We start from the raw sequence: 11,857 nt of genomic DNA on the forward strand, positions 1-11,857 counted from the left end.
CACCCCAAGCAGCCTTCCTCTTAGCAATTCCTGCAATGTAGACAGATCCTTGCAATGTGGCAGATCTAACTTCCTTAGATTTTAAATTTCTTGTATTTCCAGGCACTGACTGCCAAGATTATTTTTTTTCTTTCTTAGCAAATTCAACTCCCTTTCCTGTTGAGAGAGGATGGTGGGAAGAGACTGTTTATTTCTTCTAGTTTTAATACAAATTTCTTCTATGAACATATTTACCATCAGCAGCAGATAAATTCTCCCCCTCCCATGAGTTTTTCTTCTTTTTTCCATCAACTCCTACTCCCTCCCACCACTGGCCTGGCCATTCATCCCCCCAGAGTATCCACAGAGATCTTGCTCTCAAATCCTCTCCCAGCTGTGCAGGAACTGCTTTAATTTCACTGACAAAGGCTATGGCTGCTAACTAAATTATGGCTATTTGATAGTGTAGAAGACTGCAATGCCCACTCTAAAAATGCAGATTCCCACTTCCAATCTTGGTTAAAACACCTGTATTATAATTAATATGCTCTGCCTATGTACATGTGTGAACAGTACAGCTGCATGACAGCCAAGAAACATGTTTCAGAGGATCTTGAATTCCAGAAAATAGTTATCATATGTAATTAACTCAGTGAGAGAGACACAATTGTCATTTGTGGTTACAAACAACAGCAGAAACAAAAGCATGAACTGAAGAAATCCTGGCTAGCTGCACATATATTAAAGTCTCTGCTCTCCATAAACTGCAGTCATGCATTTTCCCATAGAGAAAGTTATCTAATTTTGTCTAAATGGGGAAACCAGTGATATAAATTATCTGCATATTAATTATGTATATAGGTCTCTTCCATCTCTTTTTTCACATCCCTCTGAAAAGCAAGCATGGTCAGCTGACCCATGGCAAGGAAAACCCCTTATAAAACATTTGTAAATAGGTGAGAAATGTGATTCACAGCTCCAGGAAAAAAAAGAGACAAAATGCAGAAGGAAACAAAGACCAAATGAAAGATGTCAAAGTTACTTTGAGCAATAGAGTTGAAAAATTACAAAGAATTCCAGCCCCCAAGAAGAAACTGCAGACTCAAACCTGTCAGCATGTTGGAGACCTTGGATGCTACGGCTTCAAAGCCACCTAAGAGAGTTAAAAGTATGGCAACATGAGATTATTCTGACTTTTGGCAAGGGTTACAGAGCAGCACTTTGAAAAGCAGCAGGGACTCCTGAGAGTATATTGCTTTACCATTCAGTCTCAATAGGCAGCTTGCAAGACCTTGCAAACTTTCCCGTGAGCGATCATCACGTTCTAGTGAATGGTACTTAGTGGAATAGCTGGAGGTTAATTTTTAAATCCCTCTCTGTCATGGTGAATTGCACTGCTTGTAACTGGCAACACAGAGCAGAGTCAGGACTGGCACATGTGGAATTAGTGAGACTTTGAGTGACTTTTATGCATATTGCATCATTCTAGTTTTCTACAGTGTTAGTGGCATCAGTTGTTCATTTTCAGTTTGTTCAGATCTTTTTGGACTTTGGATGACCCATTGTGGTAACATTAATTAAGCACAGTACAGGAAATTTTTTATGAGCTATGAAGCCACACACATATCATACATTTTATGCTATAATAATGGCAAAGAGCAAAGAAATAAGTTTTTTTCTTTGTTTCCTGCCAAAGATGAACAAGAAAGAACAGGGGAAATGGTGCATAGCTCTCAGGTCTGTTCTTCTTCCTTTTAACTGCATATGAAACCTTTTTTATGCTTTAGATATGCAGAAATAATAAGTAGCTCCTATGAGAGGCAATATTTCTGGAAGTCTAGAGAAACAATCAGTAGCTGCTGGGTAATTTATGTGCCTTCGCTTCAAAATGGCCCTAGTGTTTTTTGTTCTAGTATCTAAGAAGCACAGTTATAATTAGAAGCTTTTAAAGCAGGAAACCTGGTCTTCTGGTGGTGTTTGCAGGGTTCCACCTCACATGTTGATGTGCTCCCCAAACTTGTCATCCCAGATTTATTTTCATTGCTGTTTTTATGTTTCCACCATGTAACATTGTTTTGATCGATTTTACAGGCCATAAAAACTGTAAAAAGATTGTGCATGTGCAAATTCCTTTGAAATCATGGAAGTTGATCTCACAGCCTGGTGCACACTGTGCCGTTCCTTCAGCCCCAAACATGCTCAGCTCTGCAGTCCTGGATGGCTGCATTGCCTCAGCTGCTTTGGAGATGCATTTTTAATTAATTAATTTCAGCAAAATGATACAACTTTATCCTGTTCCTACAAAGTAATGGTGCAGAACACAGCGTGCAACATATTTGATGTTAAGACCAAAATTCAATTAATCACTTGTTCTGACTTAGACAGTTCACACCCCACCCATAAAGCTGGCTTTGCTTCACAAACACCATAGAGATTTTTAAAAATAAACTAACAAAGTAATGTAAAAGAACACTCTGTTCAAGCTGTTTATCCAGGCTTTGTGCATAAAAAGGAAAGACACAGTTTTTATACTTTGATCTAACAGCTTTAATGTGAAAAAAATGGAGAGGAAAGACCTAATTTGTTGGTTTGAAAAAGCAATGCCACTCATTAATCAGAGCACTGAAGAGAGAAAACATAAAGTAGCTTGAGTTGGCTTTTATCACACAGGCCTGATGATAAAATATCCACTTCTACTGGAAACCCCTCCATCCCATTTTCATTGAATACACAGTAATTCAATCATGACTAGGAATAATTTATTTGTAACAAGGAAGGTTTCTGTTTCTCCATAATGAGTTGATTATATCTTGTCAGAGGAACCTTAAACCCATCAAATGTCAAAAGAATTATATCAAACATATTATTTTCATAGCAGCTGGATATGAGTAACTGATGAAACAGAGGTCTTTACTTTCATTTTGTACTGTGAATGATAAAATATAGCACATAAAATGGAGCCTGTGACACAAATTCATGCAGGTCCCTAATTTCCTACCTTTCAAAGATCTGTTTCATTAATTTGATCTACTCATTTACTCTAAATATTAAATCATTATTTGCTGGGGGAATTGTACATCAAAATGTTCTTCTGAGATTTTTTTTTTTTTTTTTTACATTTTAATGAAAGTGATCCCTGTTCATGATGCATGCCCTGATAATGCACTTATCCAAAAATTAAATTTGAGATAACATTTGATCCCTTCTGTCTCTAAAAGCACTTGCTGGAAACAGAAGTGTGGCAGAGGGACTGCTGCTATGGCAAAGGATGGGAGTAGTTGGGAATCTATCCCAAAGAGGGAGAGGGAGATGAGATCCTTGCGAGCATAAATCATGGAAAGATAGTGTGAACAGATCAAATACAATCTGCAGCAGCTTCTGGGAAATCATTAAAGCAGATATTGACCAGTTTCAGAAATATGCAGTCCTTGTTCACTGCTGCATGAAGCACCCCACTTTGTTAAACTTTTTGGTAGACCAGAGACAATCTTTGAAGTAGACCAGGTTCAGCTCTCAGAAGGAAAGAAGAGGCTGCCATATATACAGGGAACAATTTTCCCTGGATGAAAGTTGGAGAAAGCAAGAGAGAGTGGGCAGCTCACACACCTGTTCGCACTCCTGGTGTTCATGGGCATCAGTGTCTGCTCTCTCTTCACTGCTACATCTGAGCAGATAAAGTTTGCTCACTTTTTAAGTAAAAAAGCCCAGCATTGTCCTGTAATTGTTTGGTGTAGAATTTAATATTGAACATTAACTCTTCCATAGGAAATGGCTGCTGTGGACAGATAAAAATTGTAATTCCGCTGCATTATCTTGGGAATAGTACCTTTCAAACAGGATTTTTCTGGGCTTAACTCTATGTCCTTGTAATGCATGAAATGCTGAGCTTGCCACAATCCTCTAAGGGAGAGAGGGAGTAATGGACAGCAGCTGCATGTTGGAATGAGTTGTTTGTCACTCCACATGGGGACAGCAGAAATTGCAGCTAAGAGGTGAAATTTACTTCTCTTCTGCCTTGACTGATAACCTGAGGAGCTCCCAGAACAGACAGAAACTCAGAGCTGGAGGTAGCAGAACTGAGCAAGGCAAGGTGAAAGAGAAGCCAGAATTCACATCTTGTTGTAGGAACCATCTCTGTGACAAATTATGCTTTTGACACATTGCCCCCTGAGAGTTTTGTAATGGGATTTTCTAAAGATGGTTGGGCAGCAGGAGGCAGCATCAAAGATGTTTCTTGTTACAGATGACTGCAACAAAATTGAGTAAATCCAGGTAATAATTCAATCAGTATCAGTAAAACTAAACTCAGTGCAACTGTTTTTTACAGTGATGCAAGAAACAATTTTAGAGACTTAAGACAGACTCTGTATACTTGAACCATGCTGAGATCCACCTCCAAGACAGTGAGATGAATGTGGCAGAGCAAGAAAAGGAAATGACTGGGTTTTTTCTTTTAGGAAATTCACATCTTTGGACAGGGAAATGAGATAATGTCTGAGTATCACCTTGTGTTTGGATTTTTTCTCCCAAATCCTAAGGTCATTCTCATTTATAAAGTATTTCTTTGTTTTATACAGAATTCCTGTTCCTATAGCTACAGAAACACCACTTCTGAAGAGAATATGGGGAAGGTATTTCTTTTTCATGTGCTTCTGGGAGTGAGTTCAAGCTAGCAGTATTTCTCTGTTTTACAAAGAAATGATGATGTTTTACATTCATCTCTTCTTGCTTTCAATAGTACATTGCCAGTAACAAAAATATGCCTGGGTGTGGAGTTAATAGGAACCACTTCATCTTACTCACATTAACACATTGTAACATTGGTAAGTGTAAGTTTATTGGGGTTGTTGACATCAATAGTGGGTCATGGCAGGTAGTGTGGGACTCAAATTAGGAGAATGGAGAAGGCTGTGGAGAATGACAGAGGGTTGTCACCCAGCTATTTCACCTCTTCTCCCTATATTTTGGCAGGATCAGTGGGCAGACAATAGAATTGGAGCAAGGAGGTGTCTCCCTTCAGCAATTTTCGTTTATTTTCAGCCTTAAATATCTTACTTGGATACAGAGTCAAATATACTAGCTAGCTTATAAGGCATCATAAGGAATCACATTTGTAAAGAAAAAACCAAAATTTCTTCCAGTCCATGCTAATAGCTGTCAAACCAGAACAATAGCACTGAAAAAAAAATCATTTGTGAACAAGAAGATACTTGCACATTTAGTAACTGGTGCTCCTGAGCAGAATGCCAGACTCTCAATCCAGTGTCCAGAGCTCTTTAGTTGTTATTTTCCCGCATCAGAATAAGGAGATGAAAGAATTTTGTCAAAATTTTCTGTTAACAAAACTGCCATTTTATCAGTGCGATCATTCTCTAAGTGAATGGAAATATTCTGGAGTTTACCAGAAGTTTAATATTTTAAGAGAAATTATGGACGTATCTAATATTTTCTGTCACACTGGTAGCCTTGCTCCTTCATTTATACCAGGAAAAAGTCAGAATAAGTGTGTACACTTCAGTGAAAGCTGTTCTGTTTCCTACACCCTGAAAGTGAAGTGGGCCTCCCACTTCTAGAGTCAACCCTTCAGGAAACCTAGACGCCAGTGCACTTTAACTGTCTAGATCTGACTGAGCTGTGGTTATAGCCGAGTATTTAACAGCATTTCACACTTCTCCTGTCATCTGGATTACATAACAATGTGCTGATTTTATAAACAGCAACTACTCATTCTTGTGGTCGAGTTTTACTGGATGCACAAGAGAAACATCTAACCAAATAAAGCTGGAGACAGGGAAATTGGATGCAGAGGAAGGGCAGGCATTCCTCGGTGCATGTAAAACCAAACGGTGCCAGGATTTGCAGACTGCAGTGCCACCACTCAAGGGCCCTGCATACACTTCCAGCCAGGGGATCATAAGAACTCACTTTCTTGTGGCTGTTGAAAGTTCTTTTGCTTGGCACATGCACTTAAAAACCCTGCAAATGCCACTTATGCTATTAAGTGCACAGGGGGGAGGGTAATTAACTATTCATCTGCAGGAGGTTAGCAATGCCAAAAAGTGTTAAAAATCAAAAGAATCCATATGTATAAATGCAAATGTTTAAAGTGTAGTAAAACTAGTGAGGCAGACCCTCAAGCAGTCTAAATCCAATGCCTCTGCTGGCCTCAGCAAAGCTCCATCAGCCTGGGCTAATTTGGGCTGTGCTCTGGTAAATACCTCCAGACCAGGCACCTGTGTCTGTGCTGGAGTCAAGCTCTGCTGAAACAACCTTCTTTCAGCTATTGCCTAAAGAGTGTGATGACATAGCGTGTGTGATTCTTACTACTACTGGAGCAGCATGAATACTCAGGGGGACCTTTCCTGCAATGCTTCATTCTACAGCAAAGGACTTCAATTTCCATGTTGTTGTACTATGAAGGTGGGAGGAGATACCTCTTTTGGATATAGGGCAGCTGAAAAAGTGCTCAAGAACATTTATAAACTCATCTCCTACAAAGAAGTTCTGAACCACCAGCATTTTGCAGATTTTTTGAGAGCCACATGAACACATCTACTCTGGACTGAAAACAACATTTGTAGCCTATACTTAAGAAATATTCCATTGAAGTGGGATGTTCCTCTCATCCTGGGAAAAGTTCAGCAAGGCCAAGTTTAAGGACCTGTCCCAGGAACAATACAGTCTGGGGGAGGAAGGGATGCAGAGCATCCCTGCCAAGAAAGGCACAGCAATGCAGGGAAGAGCCAGTTCCTCTTTCATTGCCTTGTAAACTGGCACGTGGCTTGACTCATGCACCACAACAGGAAAGTCAAGAGGTCTGCATACCTGGGAAGTAAGAAATAAAAAATGACATTGTGGGATTCCCCTAAGAATGCCTACAATTTAGGTATTTACAGCTCAGAAAATCATCTTGGGTGCCATTATAGTCAGTAAATAGACTGCCACTGAAATGTATGAAACTATCTCAGTTGAATAGGTGCTGTGAGATCAAATGAGTGCCAATCAGCCTCCACTGGCTCTTAGTGATTACTCCTTACTGAGCTTTAGCAGGACTCAAGCAGGTAGCTCGGATGGACAAAGGCCCATGCTCTAGACACCTAAACTAAGTTGTATTTACTAAGCATATAGTAATATACTAAAGGAGACCTTAAATACCTATATCTTAGAGGGATGAAAGCCTTTTTGCCTACTGTCTCAGAGTTCAGGCAAATGTGTGGTCAAGGTGAAGTGTCTGTAATGTATTAGTGCAGCAATAGATTGTTTAGGACTCATTTTGACTCCATCTTTGCTTCCCATTTCTCATTATTCCACTACTATATCAAGATGAGGCCTTAGGGATAAACCACCTTAACTGTCCATTTCCTTCCCTCATTTGCTGCAGTGGTTGGTTCTGATTCACACTGAAAAACTTAAAGCCATAAATTTAGTTGGAAATCAACAAAAAAATCCTAACCAGTTTTGCAGTTTCTTTTTTTTCTGAATCACAGTGGGTCTCCAAAGAACCATATGTTCTGTCTCACGGATTTAGGGATGACGATTTCAGAGCTCACTCTGGATTGAGCCACTTAGAGGTGGACCCATCCTTCCATGTGGGAAAGATATCACACAAGTCAGGTCCCTCCTTTATGGGCCAGTGACTTATAAATGCCTTAAGGGCAGTAGCCCAGTGACACAGTAAGTCAGGCACAGATTTTTGCCACTCATTGGATACTGTTTATCTCTAGAGATGGATTTCCACTGTTGCATCCTGATCAAAATTCTTAAACTTGATGTAGAGCTCACATCTGAGGCTTCTCGTCCCTTTTTTTGTTTGTGACTCCTCACCAGACAGCACAGAAATGTTAAATAATCTCAGGAAAGCTGGTTGGAAATGTGCTGCTAGGAGAACTTTCAACTGAGTAGGGGGGAATTTTTCAGCGGAATTTCTTTTTCTATTTATTCTTTTAACAGTAGAGAGCCAAATTTAAGGAGAACACTCAAGTCTCTGTGATAAACATACACCAGAGTCTTCCACTTGTTTTCAATAGATTTCTCTTTGTTCCAGTTGTCTGCAGCTTCTTATCCTTAAAATTCCATTTCTTTTGTTGCCAGAATTTTTGGGTATGAGAGAAGGTTCCACCTTGTTACAGTAATTTAGAAACACCTGTCACCATATATTTTAATATGGCAGTTACACTGGAACTAATCCCCACATAATCTTCTTAATACGAGGTACTATGGGCTTACTCTACAGATAGGGGCCTTGCATTTCATGTCTCACTAGATTTAGAACTTAATTTTACTTCTGATACTTCCATAGCATGTCTAAATGTATCTTTGCTTGGCATGGTTGGTTTGCACCAATTTTAGGGAAGAAAAATAAACCCTACACTTTCTTTTTTTTTTTCTCTCTTTTTAAATACTAATTATTCCCACCAAGTGATTATCCCTGGTCTTACTCCTTTGGCCCAGCTGAACAGCAGCCCTTGCAAGCAGCATGGTGCTGCTCACTTGTTCCCCATGGAGAGATGAGGAGCTCTGTGCTCACACTCTCACTGTCTCGAGGATGAAGAAAAACACTCAAACACATGCTTGACTTGAAGCTTGATTCCATATCCTGTTGATAGCCAGACACCTTCAGTGTAAACAGTAGGATAACAAACTTTAATTTAGAAAACAATTCCAATATATAATCTGTTTTTTCCATGCTATTACTGTATCATTATCACATTAGTAATTAAACTTGTTTATTTAAAATCCTTTTGCCTTCCTTCCTGACTGAAAGTCATCAGCCATTTGAACTCTCATAAACAAAATTTTATTTTATCATACATACTGTTGGTCTCTTTATTTCTGGTCCATGATGTTTCATGGGTTTTAAACTTTATTTTTGCATAATTTAAAATATTTAAAAATACCTGATTCCCTATACTTTTTGCTTAATTATAAGTCAAGTATATCTATACACGGTCTATATACAGAAGGCTATCTGGTTCAGAGGAATATGCATATTTTGGAGTGCATAAATACATTAAATCCAACCCTTATGTTTAAAGAGCAATAAGGTGGTAAGATCAAGTAATCATCAGTTAGGAAATGCCATCATTAAGGATAAATATACAACTTCAGTTATACCTTATATGCACGTTTTATCAAATATCCTTTAATTAGAGAATGACAGATATTTTTTATGTGCCCTCTTTACTATGCAAAAGCAATTATATGCATTGAATTTACATCTTGCATTTTCAACCTCCAACCTCACTAATTTAAGTGTCTGCTTTCATGTTTGTTTAGCATACTGTCTACCAACACTGCTCCAAATATAACTACTCTGGCTTTTATCTCATTTCTTCACAGACATTGGGAGACTATTATTTTTGTGATGCCTTTTAGAAGGAGTATCCCAAGTTGTGGATTGACATCCTTTGAACACTTAGACTAAATACCAAATTAAATAAGGCTACAAATTTTTCTTTACTCTGCAGCTGTTCAGAGAAGAAACTGTTATTCTCCTTCTACAAGTAGACAAAGTGAAAATAATCATAATGATTTATCAACCTCCTTATGCCCAGATATTTTTTATGTGCCAACTCTCCCAGTCTTTGAAAACCAATTTCAATTTCAGATCACTCCCAGGAGTGTTGGTTTCATATCATGTTCATGCTCCCACTCCAAACTGAGATGACACATCAGAGAACATTAGTTGTCTACACATTCTGCAGCTTCTCACCTTCCCATGAAAGGAAAGATCAAGTTTTAGGCCAGAAGATAACTGTGAGGTGCTCAGAATGGACTGCTCATCTGGACAGTAAAGGAGGGGAGCCTGGACCAAAACATTGGACCTTTCATGGTTTCAACCTTCTTTCCTGCCAGGTTTGCTCTTACTTGACAATGTCTTAACGAGCCCTATTCACCCTTTGCATGAATATCAAGGTTAAACATCTCAATTTACGCCAATGTTCCCTGGGTCATTTATCCATAAAAAAACCCCAGTACTACAGGTTTCTTCCCAGTTGAGAACAGTGTTGATACACTGTAGTGCCTCATGTCAATAAGAACAATAAGGAACACCAGGAGAAATTGCTCAAGTCCTGGCAAAGAAACTAACAAAATACATTAGTCAGCTAAATTCAGCTACTGCCTGTGTTGTTTTGACACATGCAGACACATTTGTTGTACCTGTGTGTTGCCACCTTCACTCTGTTTGGTCTGGCTTTTGTCCCATATGAAGGTGAGGGAAGAGACCCTCCTGTCACCACACCAGGATTTGGGGATCAGGCTATCAGGAGGGAGGATCTCACCAACACAGTCTGGAACAGAAATTGTGGGGAGAAGCGTATTCAGCTGTGCCATCTAAGCATGATATCCATGAGGAGAGAGGATGTGGAAGGTCATCTATCCAAAACAGAAGAGTCCAGCAACTATTAATAAAGGATTTTCCCTTATTTATATCTTAGCTACTTATGCTGAGATTTCCAACATGACATCAGCAAGAGATCTATCACTAATAAAGTTCACAAACCTCTAAATTTTAAACACTTGCTTCAAAAGATGGTTTTCATAAAATGTGGTTCAATAGTAATGAAACTTCATGTTTTTCCCTCTAATCTTTTTCATTAAAATAACTGAACTTTTTTACTGGAACTTGCAAATAAATCCCTCTCAGGCATATGCACAAAAAGAACCTCCTGAAATAGAGAATTGTCCAAAAACGTAAATAAAATTATTCATGACTGGTGAAGATAAAGTACTGAAATCAGAGACAGTGTGAAATGTCAGACAAACATCACCATTTATTTTCAAACAACCAGTCCTTTACACCCCATAAAATACACCCCCAACGCTATTGAACCCATACACAATTACACTTACACATTAACTTATGTGTTTAGGTTTCAATTGATCATTTTTTCCCGTGTTTTCTGAATTTCAAGGAACAGAAAATAGAGTTTCCAGCACTGTACAGAATGCTGCAGACAGCTGCTTCATGTGACATTTGCATAGCTTTACAGCAATGATCTGTAGGAAGGAACCACGAATGTCCATTCAAAAAATTGCCACAAAAATGGCCCTGGCTTCTGCAAATGTAGGAAATTACTATTGAACTCATCTTACAGAAGCTGTAATACTTTAAGCTTATATTTCCATTGAAAATTATAGCCTTTGCAACATTTTGGACCACTTCTCTAGAAGAAGTACCACTTACCACCCTTTTCAATTTCAGATGTTGAAAATAATGAGATTCAGAGCTGGGAATGGCCCTTCCACTTCTAATGTGAAGCTCACCAAACACCATACACAAGATTAGTTCAACATCTCTGTGTTGACCAAGAGCTGATAGTACACATAGGGTTTTCTTCTCTTCATGCCATGTTTCCCGGAGTGTCAGGGCCCTGAGCACACCTCTTTAGAGCTAGGAGTAAATAGCCTGTCCTTCTCTAACCTTGGGATTTGCATTTAAACTGAGGCTTTGGCCCTGGCTCTCACCTGTGCTGCATTGCAGTGGCATCACAGCTGTGTCTCTGCCTGCCCTTGTACCTTCTCTCTTCAGATTTCTTCACAAAACCTGTTACCAACAAAGGTAGATACAGCCTGATTAACCCCTTAACTCTGGAAAGGAGATGCACTCAGGGTCTTGAGATTAACACATGCATCATATGTGAAAAACATCTATTGCATGTGTTAAAAAAAGAGGTTTTCACTACTATCTTTAGAATGACCATTTATACACTCCACTATTTGATATCATGGCCTTTCTAGTTCATTTCCATGCTTATGGAAGTCTTTGCTTTCCTTCAAGGCTCTTTAATTTATTGCTGAATGAATATTCAGAGATCTCCATTGGTCTTCCAGGACTTCATGACTGTTAATAACCAGTATTTTTTCCTTCCTTCTC

General features: G+C 38.9%; 1 long non-coding RNA gene across 2 annotated transcripts; it reads right to left on the bottom strand.

Annotated features, from left to right (window-relative positions):
• Window positions 1–4,831: 4,831 nt before the first annotated feature.
• LOC135443400 (uncharacterized) lies at window positions 4,832–11,393 on the bottom strand. 2 transcript variants are annotated; one of them, XR_010439008.1, is made up of 3 exons: window positions 11,168–11,391; window positions 10,141–10,271; window positions 4,832–6,804 (listed from the first exon to the last, which is right to left on the bottom strand). It is a non-coding gene; the product is annotated as an uncharacterized LOC135443400 (long non-coding RNA). The 2 variants fall into 2 exon arrangements; XR_010439009.1 differs by lacking the exon at window positions 4,832–6,804 and adding an exon at window positions 8,245–8,593 and having other exon boundaries at window positions 11,168–11,393.
• Window positions 11,394–11,857: the final 464 nt, after the last annotated feature.

Source organism: Zonotrichia leucophrys, chromosome 2 (genome assembly GCF_028769735.1).
Source record: "Zonotrichia leucophrys gambelii isolate GWCS_2022_RI chromosome 2, RI_Zleu_2.0, whole genome shotgun sequence".
Classification (NCBI taxonomy): Eukaryota; Metazoa; Chordata; class Aves; order Passeriformes; family Passerellidae; genus Zonotrichia; species Zonotrichia leucophrys.